This window comes from Gopherus evgoodei, chromosome 3 (assembly GCF_007399415.2).
Source record: "Gopherus evgoodei ecotype Sinaloan lineage chromosome 3, rGopEvg1_v1.p, whole genome shotgun sequence".
NCBI lineage: Eukaryota > Metazoa > Chordata > Testudines > Testudinidae > Gopherus > Gopherus evgoodei.
The window spans coordinates 208,938,187-208,954,938 of NC_044324.1; the positions used below are offsets into that span (position 1 = coordinate 208,938,187).

The 16,752-nt window shown below is 42.3% G+C and overlaps 1 protein-coding gene across 1 annotated transcript in view; it reads left to right on the top strand.

Annotated features, from left to right (window-relative positions):
* Positions 1 to 7,201: 7,201 nt before the first annotated feature.
* The window catches only part of PELI1 (pellino E3 ubiquitin protein ligase 1), a 58,423-nt gene continuing 48,872 nt past the window's right edge, over positions 7,202 to 16,752 (top strand). Inside the window, exon 1 of the mRNA XM_030557909.1 lies at positions 7,202 to 7,429. The gene's annotated coding sequence lies outside the window, so the exon portion shown is untranslated. The remainder of the gene's footprint in view (positions 7,430 to 16,752) is intronic.

The following is a 16,752-nucleotide window of genomic DNA, read 5'->3' on the forward strand; positions in this document are numbered from 1 at the left end:
TCCCAGTCCCCACCTTGCAGGGTTCTAGAGCCTGGGCACCAGCCTGAGCCTGAATGTCTACACTGCAATTAAACTGCCCCACAGCCTGAGCTCAAGTCAACTGGCACAGGCCAGAACCGGGTTTTTAATTGCTGTGTAGACATACCCTTAGTGACTTGAGATGAGGACTCCTTTCCTCTAGCCCCTTCTGGCATCCTGTGCCTGGCCTACTACTCAGTGTGTGTGCTGGGTCCCAGATTCTAAGTTGCAAAGCAGTTTAGAAACACATAATATCTGAACAATAGTCCTTACTGCTTTTTACTCACCCTCTGTAGCTGCAGAAAGATCATAGAAACATATATTCTTTCCTGGGAACAATAGAGGCTTCCATGTGTCATTTTATGTTGCCTCTGACTCAGAAAGCCTGTTAGACACAAATGCCAGAACAGTATGTGGCTGTCAGAAAACAGAAACTGTTCATTTAAATATCAAAGACAATTTCAGTGCAGTGTTTTCCCATGTAACAACTTTATATTCCAATGCTGTGAGACAAACGGGTCTCAAATGAAATGGCTCAGCAGACACGGTATTTCATATAAGAGAGCTGGTCTAAAATTAGACCCACAGAACCAACTTTATTTTGGTTCTGGGTGTGCTCATCTTGTCTGTTTTGTTACTGGACAAGAAAGATTCTTATATATTATGGCACCATGCTGTCTAGCCAGAGTGGAACAGACTGGGGGGATAATGTGAAATGTACCACGATTACAGAGAATATCAGTCGCCCGGGGTGGGGGTGGGGGGCAAGTGGGGCAATTTGCTCCAGGCCCCGCAGGGGCCCCCATGAGAATATAGTATTCTGTAGTATTGCAACTTTTTTTTATGAAAGGAGCCCCCAAAATTGCTTTGCCCCAGGCCCCCTGAATCCTCGGGGTGGCCCTGAAGCCCCCTAGGCTTATTGCTGGCAGGTAGCTCAGTTAAGAAGCCTGGACTTTAGCAGTGGCTTCCATTGAACTTAGTGGTAGTTTATCATGGACTGCAAGCTTCTCTTTCGGGGGAAGTTGTTAGGTGTTTTTCATGGTTAGGGAGACGTCTTTTAAAAAATGAAAGAAACCCCATTTTGGGGCTGCCAAACTTGACTATATCCTCAGTTTCTTTTAATCCTTGATAGAAAAACCTTTTGAGGATTAGGACTGAAACTGTTCCTGTTAGAACAAGAAAAGTTCTGGAAAGTTGACTGGTTCTTAAGAAAAGGAATAAGCAAATTGCCAGGACAAATGGAATCAAACTGATGAATGAGCAAGGGGTATTTTTAGGCTGATACAAAGGCAAAGGAAAGATAGCAGTGATGAAGGGCCCCTAAAATTTAACCATAAACTATTCATTATCTAATAGGGAATTGGGCCTAGAACAGAACTGTGAGCCATATGATCCTGTGGCTTGTAGACTGAAAACAAAGCAGAAGTTACTACAAAACCTGTCCCAAAATTCTATACACAAGAAGATCATTTTTACTTGGTCTGGCTGCTAAAGCAACTTTCGACATAAAACTGACCCCATCCAGAAAATCAGAAAACTCTCCGAAAGGAGATGTGATTTGAATAAAATGTGCAGGGAGTCTAGCAAAGGCCAAAGTGCCGCTCTGATAAAAACACATCAGTTACTACAGAAAAGTGACAGCAAATTAGTGATGCTCTGAGCAACAGCGTGCGGTCAAAATCCACACTCACTGTGGCAAGATATCAATAGTTAATTTGATGCATGCAGTGGCCATTTGACAATGGTGTGTGTATAAGGGTGCAAACATCACAGATTGGCAGGGTCAAGGAAAAACTTTGTTCCCCTACTATAGACAGTACATGCTGGATCTTCCCCTGCACATGATGAGCAAGTTTCTTTAAATCTCTTCCATGGTTGAGATGCTACTTATTACAGTATCTCAACTGCTAGTTACTATATGGTCTAGTAGACTGAGCACAGGACTGGAATCTGGGATCTCCTTAATTCTTGCTAAGGTCCTGCCCCTGAATTGCCTAAGGATGGTTTTCAGCTGTTTGCCTCAGTTTCCCCTGCATAAAGTGGGGGTGATAACACTATATGTTCACGTATCTACTTCACAGGTATATGGTGAATGATTCATTATTTAAGGTATGTGCAGTGCTTTGGATTCAAAGTATTATATAAGTGCTAAGTATTGTGAATGATTATTATAACAACACAAGCATTATTTTCCCATGATGCATACTAACTTATTCAGCAGATTTTTGCAACTTCTAATCCTTTCCTTACCTTTTTACCACACAGAGAAGCACATAGCCCAATGGAAAAAATGGGGGAAGTTGTCTACTTAATATTTTGCCACTGCCCACTTTTTCCTGTCCCAGTGGCAGCACTTAATACAACAATCTACCCCCCAGCCCCCACCCCCAGCCTCACTGCATCATCAGATCTGATGTCACATGAGCACACACACACGTTCATTCTGTTAGTCACATATATTTTGTTCTTCCTTAGTTGCACATTTGTCTCTCCCTGACAAAAGAGAGAGACCTGTTCACTGTGAAGTTAATGGGAGTTTTGTCACAGACTTCACTGGGAACTGGTCCCATAAAAACAGGAAGTGAGCCCTGTGGAAGATATGGAAGTATATCATCTCCAGGTCTCTCGACCCCTCTTTCAAAAATTCAACACAAAGTAAATTCAAGATCACAATTATTAGGACTGTGTCTACATTAGCTTATGTCCTGAAATATGATCCACAAATGCTAACTCCGGTAGTAGCAAAATAGGAGTACTAGTACGGAGAAGACACCAGCGGTCATAGGTGTTTTTAATACCATGGGATCAGTCCTGCAAGGTGCTGAGTAAACGGGCTCAATCCAGCCAAGCACATAAGCATATGCTTAACTTTAAAGGGACTAATCAAGTGCATAACATTAAGCACGTGCTTAAGTACCTCGCTGGATCAGAGCCAGACTGCTCAAACCAAAGGGTCCCACTGACTTTTATGGGCGTGGATCTAATGTCATCTAATCCTTCTGGTCAGTTCTACACAATATGGTGATAAAAAACATGTGGCCACCATCAACATGTGAATACCAGCTCTCTGCTGCTGCGACATCAATGCTAGCAAAGATGGGACATTTTTTAGGAAAAAGCTCACCATAGACAAGGCCCATGATAAAAGGAACACCTGTATATTTTTTCCCATGTACAATACCAAATGCACAGTGAGTTTCACCGTGTAACTCACATTTATTAAATCATAATTTAGTATAAAATATATAACATATTATATACTATATTAATTATTAATTGTGGTAGCACCTAGGAACCCCAGTCATGGACCAGAACCCATTTGTGCTATAACACAGGGTGGTAAATATGTAGTTGGAAGATAAATAGGTGCTGTATACTGTTTAATTCCTCCCACACACACACATGCCCCCCTTCAATTAGTCCATCAGGAGTTTCCTTCAGACAAAATAAAACATGTTATTTGAAATTAATTATAAAACAAGGGATGTTCCAAGGGATTTTATTAATTTTTTTAATTCAGATTTTGGTAGTGGTTTTCTACACACGAAAAAAAAATCTGGTTCATTTACATTTATTTATGTATATTTAAATATATACAAGAAAGAGAAAATAAGATCAGAGGCCACATTCAGGTCATGATTTCCCGTAAGCTGGGGGAAAAAATAGAACCAAGTAAACTGATGTGTTCTTTTTTTCCATCACCACAAGGGTACTTCAGGTGAAATAGTACTCTAGTCATTCAGAGTATATATTTTGCTCAGACCAAGTGATCTATGAAAACTGATATAATAATCATCAGCAATAATGCTAGAGTAGTGCTGTGATTTACAAAGGCAGAGATCTTTAACCTCTCTCTCTCTCTCTCTTTTCTATATGTATGTCTCTGTGTATACACACACACACACACACACACACGGATTTGGCAGCCTGCCATGGTTATGATAGCCACCATTATTCATTTCACTCATGAAAAGAAGTAAGATTGGGAAAATACAAAACTACAAGCCCCCGTTCACTGTGTCTTAACATGAAATGAGTAAAGCTTTTCATTTTTCATAGTAGTTGCTCTGTTCAGTGTGTAATTTGATTCACAAAATGAACTCTTAACTCTACTACATAACACCGGTTAGGGAAAGATGAGGAAAGTATGTATATTTATATGGTCATAAGGAAACACTCCCTAATTGTCTATGCAAGCCTCTAGTGAACATTTTAATGTAGAATCCATGCAATTTTGTACACAGTAACATCAGTGAAACAAAAGCTCTGCCATGTAAATAGCCCACAGAAAACAGAACCTCCCCCACTAACCTAACCAATGCATACAACAAAGTAGGGTGTAGCATCTGAAATCTAAAGATTTCCATCTACTTTATCATTCTGAGTCTGTCAGCCACCCTCACAGTCTTCAGCCCTCACCCTGACTTCAAATATATCTGCCATATGTAATCCAAGTTCCTCCTCTGCATCTGTAGCAACATGCTAGAATCCTCCCTCGTCCTCCCATCTTTGGGATGAGAGTAAACCAGAGGTCATAACTGTTTATGGTAATTAAAGATCCTAAGGCACTTTTTACACAAAAGAGAGATGTTAACCTCAACCAAATTGCAGCTTGGGTAAGGATAGTCTTCCTACCTACATTTCCCTCTGCAGTTTCAAATGGAGAAAATATCCTTCATTTCTCTCCCAAACTGCTGTGTAGTGTAACACTGTGCTTTGGCACAGTTGACATATTTCATCTGGGAGATAGTTATATTTAACAGGTGGATGAAATGATTCCTATATATGGCGTGTACCAGTTCAGTTCAGTTTGCTCTGGGATGAAAAATGCTATACAAATAGAGGTTAAAGTATAAGGGAATGGGGAAAAATGCTTCCCCACTCACTGTGTGTTTGTACAGCATCTAGTACAATGAGATCTCAACTGGCCCCCCCAGGTGCTACTGTAATATATGTAATTATTAATAATTGATATTCATACATCACTAGTTGGTACGTACATATTTGTGAGTGTGTATCATCATCACCGCTGCAATGAGCAGTTACTTGTCATGTCATACCACCATCTCAGGTGTATCTCATGGGAATTCTCATACATCATTGAATAATCATTTAATAATTTCACTGTCTCTGTTTAAATATGTAAGTCTCTGAAGCTGTAGTTGATGAATCACAGCTGGTGCCTTTTGGATCTGAGTCAATTCTTTTCCTGCCTTCTTTTTCCAATATATCTTTCATTGCTTCACTGTAGGGTGCCTAACCCCTGTAATGCTGAAGGGTCTATTAGTAGCACTCCAGGAGCCAAAGAATCACACCTAATTTTTATATACATATGCATCCATTTAAACCAATTACAGATACACACAATTGTTGTATTTATTTGTATCTTCCTTGATGGAAAAAGGGAAAAGCTAGTTGTTTATGTTCGCCAGGAATAAAAATCTGGAGTTGATCAGCTTTTTATTTTCCCTCTACAACTATAGGGAGCTGAGAGTCGTGATGGGATGTATTTTAAGAATTCATAGACCACACAGGGTCCTTGGGATGCACATTGTGTCTCTGATTAACTGGATGGGGGAAGGAACCTATAAAATCTAATCATAATATTTTGCACTTATATAGGGTCTTTTGTCTGAGATCTCCAAGCTCAAACGTTTACTAAGCCTCATGACCCCACTGTCAGGCGGGAGGTTGTTCTCCCCAGCTGTGGGTGAACTGTGGCACAGATAAATTAGATGACCTGCTGCTGTTCTGGAGGGTTTTCTCTAGAATTGTCCTCATTTCAGCAAAGCAACCCAGGACTCAACAGAGTCCTAAAATTACTTTTGAGTCACACATCATCATCATCATCACATGATTAAGTTTGTATCATAGGGTGGCATTTACCTCAGATGTGACTAGGTTGGTTTACATCCAATCCTTGTGGCTCAGCAGTTGGATTCGTAGCTCTGCCATGGACTTGTTGTATGACTTTGGACAAGTCAGTCTCTCTGTCCGTTTCCCACTCTGTAAAATAGGCATCGGAGCAATAATACCCACATCCAGGGCTAAGGTGACCACCTTTCTTTCAAGGAAATGAGTTACAATTGCACAAAAATATGAACCTGCCACTCTCTGAGGCCGGCCCTCACCCCTGAATTATTTACTTATTTTAAATATGATTATTAAGTCACTTGTGATTTTTTTTAGGCTTGTCTTTTTAGGCGATTTTCGAGTGCTTGAGTTTGGCAATGCTGCTCCAGTCAGGCATCCCCAACTGGTAGTTGCTTCACAGTGCATTGCCCTGAGACTCCCGTAGGCAGATGCACTCAGCCTAGTGTGACATCAGGCTTCCCAACCCATTGCCCTGGCTTCCCTGGGCAGATGCGGCTTGGATACAAACAAGAGGAAGTCTCCTTTTTCACCCAGTGCACAACTAACCCATGGAACATGTTTCCATGCTATGTTCAGAAGTGGATTAGGGACTTGTAGGGCTCTGAGTCAGAGCAAGTGGGGGGCCCCTCCCTACCCCTTCCGCCTGCAATCCTCCCCCGGCCTACCTGTTGGGGAAATGGGGTCAAAACGCAGGGGCTTTCCCCGCCCCATCCCCTCACCCGGCGCTCCGGTTGGGGAGTGGGGTTGGAGTGTGGGTGCTTTCCCCGCTCCCCAGCAGGAGCACTGGGCAGGCAGAGCTGACCACAGGGACACCCATTTTTCCAGGGGCCCCCAATTGGCCAGAGCCCCTGGGCCTGGACCCCGTTGGCCCAGTGGCTAATCCTCCTCTGGTTTTCATGGCCAAAAAGCATAACTGGATTGGGAAAAGAATGAGCTACGTTCACAGAGGATAGGTCCACCAAGAGCTGTTATGGGGAGAGACACAGCCCCATGCAGGGGGGCTGGGAGGCGATTCTGACTGCCAGCAGCGGGGGCAGTGCAAGACGGGACGGATCACCCCAGAGTTGCTCTGTTCTGTAGCCTTTCCTGAAGCTCTGGCACTGGCCAGGGTGGGAGCCAGGCTGCTGGGCTGGAGTCCGGCAGCTCCTGCACCCGCCGCCCAAAGGGCTGGGAACCTGCGCTGGCAAAATCAACCCCCTAGTGAGGGCAAATTAACCACCTCGGGGCGGAAGAACTACAACTCCCATCATTCCTGGCGCGATGGCGCGGAGTGATGAGGTCACCTGGCCCCGCCCATGCCGTGGGGTGTTGGAGCCGCTGCTAGCGCGGCCGCCGACCCAGAGCGTTGGAGGTTCGCTGGCGGTTGGCAGCTCGCGCCCGCTTCGATCCCGGCCACCAAGGGAGCTCCCCGATCCAGCGGGAGGCGCTCTGGGCTCCGCGCCCCAGCCCGGATCTTCTCGCCGGGGGTCTGGACCTGTAGCGGCGGGAGCGCGAGCCGCAAGGAACCGCGACGGTGGGCGCCGCTGGTTCGGGCCGGGTGAGTGTGGGGACTCTGGGCCGGTACCTGTTACCCCGGGCGGGCGGGCGGGCGGGCGGGGCAGACATCCCCTCTGTGCACCCAGCTGTCCCGGGCCGCGCCCCCCACTCTTGGCAGGGCGGCGGGCGCCTGGCTCTGTGCCCACACCTGCCTCTCTGGCTAGTGCTGTTCGTGCCGGTCCTCGCAGGGGAAATTCCCCAGCCGCCCCCCCCCCGAGCGTAGCCCCTTCTTCCCGGCCGAGCGCAGTGTGCCGCTGAGCACGGCCCTTTGTCACGGGGTGCCGCTGAGAAGGCTCCCCCGGTTTTGTTTGATCCCTTTCAAACTTCAGTTAGTTTTTGTCCCCAAAACACGCTGCGTCTCCTGAGCGCTGACTTCATTTCCTTGTGCACAAATCCCTGTTTGAACTCGCTTAGCGGAGTGGCGTGGGGGCAGACGGGTAAAAACAAAACAAAGGGGGATTTTGTTTACGTGTGTTAAGCTGTAGGTCTTTATTTTCCTGTGTGACTAAATATGTTGCCGCTGTTTACTTGGGGAAGAACTCCCATAACCGATAAGGAAGCTTCATTTTCATTCTGTTCTTTCCATTTTTAAGCTTCCTTAGAAAAATAGGTCTGTACACTGTAATTCTGTGCCCCTCTCCTGTATGTTGTGGCTCGTTTACAAAGGATCTGTGATCCAGCACAGCTTTAGTTTGCCAGAAGAAACAAAATTGTGCAGCCTATATCCCCACACTCTTTACAGGGGTAAGCAGTGTATTTGCAGAGGTAAAATAACAACTGGGAGACACTGTTATAAAAAAGGAGAGGAATTTAAATGGCAGAGAGGAAGAACAGCTATGTTTTCAGATGTGATTTGTTCCCATCCCCCACCCCAAAAATCTCTCTTAACAGGAAGAGTGTCCAATACTTCTATACTGATAACTTTCAACTTTCTTTTAAGTAAATATGACCCAAGACATGCAGTTATCTTGATCTCTGCTACACATAGCCCTTTGCGTGTACACATGACCGCTGTAGTTTAACAGTAGTTCTTTGTTTTTTCACATTACTTTCAAAGGCCTTGCAATTGTTTTTGTTTTCTTGATTGGACTGACAGTTTAAAATCTACCACTTTGTAAAATTTTATAATTTTAGTTGGTAATAGACTGAACTGCAAAGGTTGTTCCTGAACATACTCAGCAAAATGATTTCCCCCTCCTCCCCCCGTCCCATCTTGAATTTGCAAGGTGGGGTGCGGGGTGAAGGTTGAGTGGTGTTTTTTTTTTTGTGAACATAAAATGTTGCAAAATAGGAAAGATGTAATGTCCTGTTACGATGACTGGATCTAGTACTTTGTATGCTGTAAATGTGTTTTGCGTAACCTACACTGAAGGTTTCCTGTGCAAGTTTCCTGAATTATTTATTTTGAGCAGTAGAACGTGGTTAAGAATTTTTTTTTAAAAATGTAATTTTGTTTGTAAATGTGACTAGTAATTGTGATTGTCCCAATTTTTGGGTGCCAAACATAAGATGTCTTTTTAAAAGGTCCGATTTTCAAAAATTGCTGAGTACTCAGTCTGAAAATCAAGCCTCTTTGAGGCTCTCAAGTTGGACATCTAAAATCGCTAGTTATTCTTGACGAAAGCATATAATATGGTTGTTAATGAATTTTAATAATCTAGAATTAGTTAGCAAAGAGACTTAGTTTTTATGCGCTAGTTTTTAAACTAATTTTATTTTAGAGGACATAAAGTATTGTTACTGTTTTTTGGGAAGTGCTTAATGGGGGGATATAACTTGATTTGATATCTTCCTCATGCTGCACCTCCTAGACTCGAATACTTTAGCTGCAAGTCAATGGTTGAGGAATTATTTCAGGGAAGCTCTGTCGCCTGTGTTATACGGGAGGTTAAATTAGATGATCACAATGGTCCCTTCTGGCTTTGGACTCTGTGAATTGCACTAGCATTTTACCTCTGAGATCAGAGTTCAAAAATAATTACTGAGGTTCCAAATGAAAATGAGTTTGTTTAGTCTTCTCCTCATCCTGATTTCAGTATATTAGGAAACCATTGTAGAGTTCAGCATCAGTGTTGTTTGCTTCTCCTGTCAAGAAGCCGAAAACTGAAAACAGGACTGTTTAATGTCACGGTTGAGGTACAGTGGTACAGCTGTGTAGGACAACTGAGCACAGCATCTACCTCAGACCAACAATGTTTGTATCTCCCTTTTGTGAGTAGTAAATCGAGTCCTAATAGTTTTTCTATAAAAGAAGCAAAAAGCCTTGCTTAAAAAGAATCGTGGAATACAAGAAGTAAGCTAGTTTGAAAATAAAGGCCATGTCTAAACTACAAAATTATGTCAACCTAACTTACACTGGTTACTAAATCGCTTGTGTGGGGGCTTCTTGTTTTGGTGGTATATGTCCTCACCAGGAGCACTTGTATTGATTGTATTGTTGATGAGAGGTATTGTGGGACAGCTTCTGAAAGCCAGTTAACAGTTGATGTAATCAACGCAGTGTCAGTCTACGTCTGCATCAACCTAATTACATTGACCGTGACCATACGCCGCTCAGGGAGGCAGTGTTACTAAATTGGTGGGAGCCAAATTTAAGGGAAGACACTTCCACAGTTAGGTTGACACAAGGCAGCATACATTGACCTAACCCGGTAGCATAGACTAGCCCTAAAGCTGTTTGCAGATACTGATCTCTTTATTGATTGAAAAATGGGATGGAAAGTCGACATTGATTTCTCTAGTTAGGGGCAGTGTCAAAAATCAAAATCCAGACATTCATTTCAGAGTGCAGTAAAGTAGTATTCAGCAGTTGCTTCAAGGCTGAAGCCTTTTGCAGCACATCAGCTATTATGAAGTACTGTGCTGTTTGTACAAAGAGACTACTCTGGCACTGCGTACCTTATTGCTTAGATCACAATACCATCTACAGTCTGAACTTTTAACAGAGAGAGCCCAGATTGTTTCCAAACTTTCATTCCTTAATCTCTAGATTCACAACTGCATTGACAAGCTGTCTAAGGAAATGACAGTGAAGAGTTGGTGTAGGAACTAGGTCAAGCACTGCTAAATACTGCTGAGGCAGTTTAAGTGGAACAAAGTGAGCATGTTTCCATCTGATATAGTTTGTTTCATTTCAATTTACTTGTCAGAGGATGTGTGCGTATATTGCACGCTGCAACCAGAGGCCATTAGTTTCACTAAAATTGGTGATGCACCCTTGATTTGGTACTTACAGTGTATCTGGGTAGACAGAGTAACGGTGAGGGAGGTAAGACAAATGCGAAAAACTCTTAAGGGCCTAATCCTAAGAGATTCCAAGCACCCACAACTCACATCAAAGTCAGTCAGAGTTGAGAGTGCTCAGCATCATGCAGACTTGGACCATATGCTCCTTCTGTTTCTTCTCCTCTGTGCTGCCACTACCCTTCTCCTTAATGATATTAGATTCTGAAGTAGTTGCGAGGAGGAGGGAGAGGGACAGGAAATTGGCAAATACACACACCACTCATGTTTTCACTCCACCACAAAACAAAATTTATTGATATCTTCGATTACTCTAATATTCTTCCAATAGACCTGACATAATTCATCGGCACAAACTGCTTTAAAACAGTGTTTCTAGTTTAACATACAGCTAGTAAGGAAGCATTCAGAAATCATACCATCTTGTGTTTTTATTCTACCTTTGTGTTTTTGTTTTTTACTGGAAATTCCTGACGAAACTAAAACTCTTTTATGACATGCCCAGAATAACATTAAAAAACTTCAAATGTAATTATAAAAGAACTGAATCTTGGCCTGTTGCATTTTTCACTTCAAATGCAGTAAGAATCCTATGTTCCAACATAGAAAAATGATGGTCTTGAATGAACCCCTGGCAGATTCAGAAAAGAACATGTTAAATATAACTTGAAAATAATTAAATGTATAGTAAATCACTTTCAAAAAGTCTGTATGCTCTGATGGATCCCACTGGTAGAGAGACATATGCCACCTACATTCTAGACATCTTCCCTTCTGCTTCACTTGTCTCAAATCTGAATATGATTGGCCTGTGAGGAAGAGAGTATTTAGGAGTCACTGTCTTGCTGGCTTTATAAAGTCCTACCACACTTTTGATAGAACTGTTGTGGGGAAAAATAGTAATCTCTTTTACAACCCAGCATTTTTCTGTGTGACCTCCAGTAGTGCACAGCCAAATCAGGCCCTTGCTCTCAGTGGGAATGGTGCACCCCAGCCTCACAATGAGGTGTAGTGATGTGATACCCTTCTCAAGGGCATGGTTTACACACACACATGTAATCTCTGATCCCATGTCAATATCTAGCATGTGGCCAGCTATCTGAGATGAACCACAAACGCTCCCCCTCTGCTCTCTAGTGGAGCAGGCTGCAGCAAATTTCAGCTATGCATCCCATAGAGGCCGATGAGACTCTTGGTATGCCCCTCTGCATATTGGCAGTTCAGCAATATCAGCCAAGTTGTGTTTTGTCCGAGTACTAATATTTAGGCCTGTAATTCATTAATCACATAAACCTTCATCTTATCAAAGAGCGGGTTAAGAGGTGACTTGATCATGGTCTGTTAGTACTGACATTTCTGATAGTAGAGAGCTATTTAACCTAGCAAACAAAGGCATAACAAAATCCAGTGTCTGAAGCTAGATAAATTCAAGCTAGAATTGAGGAGCAAATTCTTAATAGTGAAGGTAATGGACTATTGGGACAGTTTACCTAGGGAAGTCTTTAAATCAAGATTGAGCGTCTTTCTAAAATGATATTCTCTAGGACCGTGTGGCAGATGAGCATCCACCGAAATTCCGCAGACAAGCAGCAACGTCAATAGGCATCACCGCCGACAAGCAGAGTCACCCAGAAGCATTGCTGCTGAAATACCACCAAAAATCGGCAGCATTTTGGCGGCAACATCTCTGGATGACGCAGCTTCTCAGCGGCATTTCAGCAGATGCTCATCCGCCAGCCAGTAAACAGGCGCACGCGTTGGGGACTCCTGCTCTAGCTTTGATATAGGAATTGCTGGGTGAAATTCTATGGTCTATGTTATTCAGGAGGTCAGACCAGATGATCATAATGATCCCTTCTGGCCTTAAAATCTATTAATCTATAATGATCCTTCCTAATCAAACTTGTCCCTTTAAGCTGTTCACTGTAAATGATTATAGTCTCCCTTACGCACTAATTCTTCCACTTGGACATATTTAGCCGTTAGTCTTTCAGGTATACTTTTGCAATCATGTATCACTTTGTTCATCTTCAGAATGCTTTACAAACATTAAAAATCCCCCCCTTTCCCTTGAGCTAGGATAGGCACCCCCATTTTACACGTGAAGGGGAGTAGAAACTGAGGCACAAAGAATAGGGGCCTAGTTTTGCATCCGTTAAAATCAGTATGTGCTTCCCCATTAATGTGAGGGGGACTGGTATAGGCCTTAAGTGCTTTACCTCAGGCCAATCATTAAATTGGTGCCAGAACCATTATTAGAATTTAAGGAACCAGAAACTCTAGATCTTGTGTTTACTTCACACCTCTCTGTTGATTTGCACCATCTGTGACTGTTTTTTCTCCACCCTGAATCACTGATCACTGTGTTCATTGGTGGTCAGTAGGCCTCTACCAAATTTGTGATCCATTTTCGTCAATTTCATGGTCATAGAATTTTAAAAATAGTAAATGTCATGATTCTAGCTACTTAAATCTGAAATTTCACGGTGTAGGGGTCCTGACCCAAAAGGGGGTTCTGGGGTTCACAAAGTTACTGTAGGGGAGTTGCAGTATTGCCACCCTTGTTTCTGCACTGTTGGTGTCAGCAGCACTGACTTCATAATTGGGCAGCCAGAAAGTGGCAGCTGCTGAAAGCAAATCTGTCACCAGCAGCTGCGCAGAAGTAAGGATGGCATAGTATAGTATTGCCACCATTACTTCTCCACTGCTGCTGGCATGGTGCTGCCTTCAGAGCTGGGTGCCTGGCCAGCAGCTGCCACCCAACTCTTAAGGCAGCGCAGAAGTAAGGGTGGCAATACTGCAATGCCCCTACAAAAGCTTTGTGACCTCCCATCCTCCCATAATCTCCCTTTGGGTCCAGACCCCCAGTTTGAGAAAGACCGATCTCCCCCGTGAAATCTGTGTGGAATAGGGCAAGAGTACAGAGAAGACCAGATTTCACAGTCCGTGACATGTTTTTCAAGGCCATGAATTTGGTAGTGCCCTAGTCATCAGCAGTGTTAAACAACTTAAATGGTGGGTCTGTAGCCAATATAGCTGTAAACTTGTCTGAGCACTTCACTTAGATCCTCTGCATTTAAAAAAAAAATCATATTAAATTATAAAAGAAGTGGCCTCTAAGGAAGTGTCCCAAGAAGGGTCGTGGGCTTTATTTCTGTTTAGTGCACTTTCAGATTCTCTCTACACATTGATTGCTGCTCTGTTGTATCAGTAATGCTACCTTAATACACCCTTTCCATTTTTCTAATGTTTTTACATTTCACTATGCCATTTATGGAAGTATGTGGATTGCTTTAACAGTGTTTTAACACAAGATTCAACTGGGAAAATATGACAACAGAACTGTCACTTCATGTAGCTAAACTAAATGTCTGGTATGTGGTTAGGAATCTTTTTAAAATGCATCACACATGTGGCTTACTATAGAGTAATTCACTTCCTTTCAAAGAACTTGTAGCTTGTTTTCCTTCTATTATGCACCTCTTGGGATAAGCTGCTAATTCTAAAAATATGTCAGTTCTGCTGTTTCCCATCATTGCTGTAACTTTTTTTTCTTCTCCTTCATTTGGCATTAGTTTACTTTTTCCCTGAACTGCTTTAAATACTCTGAGGAATGCTTAAACATGGTAGAAAATGAAATGCAGCTAGTAGTTCAAGTTTTTGTGATTGGATCATTGTTATATTTCATTGGATAATCAAAGGTAACTTTAAATGTGGGAGTGTACATATTTAGTGCAATAAACATTACTTAACTTAAATGAGGTATATTCTTGGTTCATTTTCTAAATGGACTACGCAATACCTTTTTTGGAAGTCAGGGCTTGACACTTGTTTCTGAGTTAGGGAAGAGACTGTTATGTTTTCCAAAACCACATGAGATTTTTTAAATCTGCAGCATTTGTTGTCATATGGAAGAAAAGCCTTGCATTTCCATGTGTAAAACCAGAATCCAATATCCAGTGGGCCATTGCTTCTGCGTTAGTGTTACTGTGTCAACCATCATTGTAATTCAACTGCAGTTTTAGAAAGCAAACACCACAAAATGCATACAGCTTTCACAAATCTGTGTCGTTATTGCTTGGGCCAAACTTGTTGGTTGCATATTGACTTAGAAGGTAGTCTTCCTATCTCAGAAAATGAATGTAGTCTGGCATTCTTTCTTCTGTAATTTATTGAGTGGTAGGTAGCCTGGCCTCAATCCTAGACGACAGCCTCGTGCACCTACCCCATTTTCTGCCATGAATGATGTGTAATTAAGGGAGTTTTGTGTTTTGGATGAAGGGTGGGTTAAGAGGGAATAATGAATCTCAGCCTCTTGTGAAAGCTCTAGAGTACATGTGCTCATTCCTGCTGTGCCACCTTGAATAAATATGCCTGTAAAGTGACATTTGAAGTGCTTTTCCGCCTTTATTGCTTCATAAGAGTATAAAGAGAACCTCACACACCAAGACTTTCTTTTTCCAGCGTAGTTATTTTCAACTTGCTTTTTTGCCTGAGAAATAACAGGTATTATCTACTCAATTTTTGAGAGAGGATTGGATTATTGGAGAACTAGTGAGATTATTACATCACTAGTGGTGGAAAACGAAGCAATTGAGACATGAAGGGATAGTAGTCAAACCAGTTAAAATCTTTTTAATACCTGTAAATAAAATTTCTGAAATACATCTGAGAGGAAATACATTTTTTAACAATTCACCCAGGCTTCTTCAGTGAAGGGCTAGCAGATATTCTCTGGTCCTCCAAGAAGCCCTCCCGCAAAAACAGTGCCGGCAATTTAACGTTCTCCATATATTTCTAAGATAAGAACTTTCAGCCTTTTTTTTAAGTAGGTATGAAATATCATTGACAAGTCTTATGTTACCTGTTCTTCCAGCGTGGGTCATACAGGAGATCAAATTCTTGAGCTGCCATAAAATGGGCTTGCAGAAAGAATGGATTTGCTTATCTGTACTATGTAGATAGGAGCCTCACCCTTTTCCTACCTCCATCCCTTCCTTGCTGAATAATAATTTCAGCAATCATGCGATTTGAATGCTCACGTTTATTGGATAATGACATTGTTTTATGCCCAGTGTCGTGTTTCTGAACATGCTAGTATAAGTAAGCACATCGTCATATGTAATTGTTCTTTTTATATTCTGGAGCTGGTAGAACAAGTTACATAATGTGTTCGAATCTATAATAAAATCCTAGACAAACAACTGATCACTCATTTCTTTCTCTAGTTTCTGCCCACAGCTTTCTGAGTAGCAGATGTAAAACAGAGTAGATTCTTGTAAACATCACACTGTTGCTGGGGAAAACTATAGGGACTTCATGAAGACAATCTGGTCTGCTTCAGTAAATGTGTTTAAAAGTAACTTTACCTGCTGCACCTGTTTCTGAGTCCTGCTGCCAATATTTGCAGTTTCATAATTGTATTTTTCAGAACAGCAAGGAAATATTATAAATAGGAAAGACCCACACATTCAGCAGGGGAAACCCCTGACTATACAGGGGAAATGGTCTGTAAAAATAGAGAAATAATATCTTTGATCTTTCAGTTACTGAAATCTTGAGTTTTGGAAAGGAGAACTGATTTAAGTTGGCTGTGTCTCTATGAACAGCAGCAGAAATATGTATCTGATCCAAGATGGTGAAGGGAGAGTTAACCCTTGCCTTTTCTTACAGCCAGGAGAGGCTGGGAAGAAGAGTAGATGTGCGTGTGTGGTAGGGAGAGGCAAAGAGCTAATATTTTTCCAACAGGTCATGTGAACACTAACACTCTATGGCCTTAAAGGGCCAGGTTGTGTCTAGGTTTGCAAGGAGAGGGGATGGTTCAAAAAGCATCCTGTCTTGCATCTCTCCCGCGCTGGCCAGGTACAATCGCAGGCCCCGGCCTAACTTTCTAGCTTAGGTTGCCCCAGCTACATTGTTAAAGGATGTGAAATCCACACCCGGAGTGATGTAGCTAAGCCAGCCAAACCTCCCAATGTAGATAGTGCTAGGTTGATGGAAGAATTCTTACATCAACCTAGCTACCACTTGTCGAGGAGGTAGTTTTCCTATGACCATAGGAGAATCTGTCCTGTCAGCTTA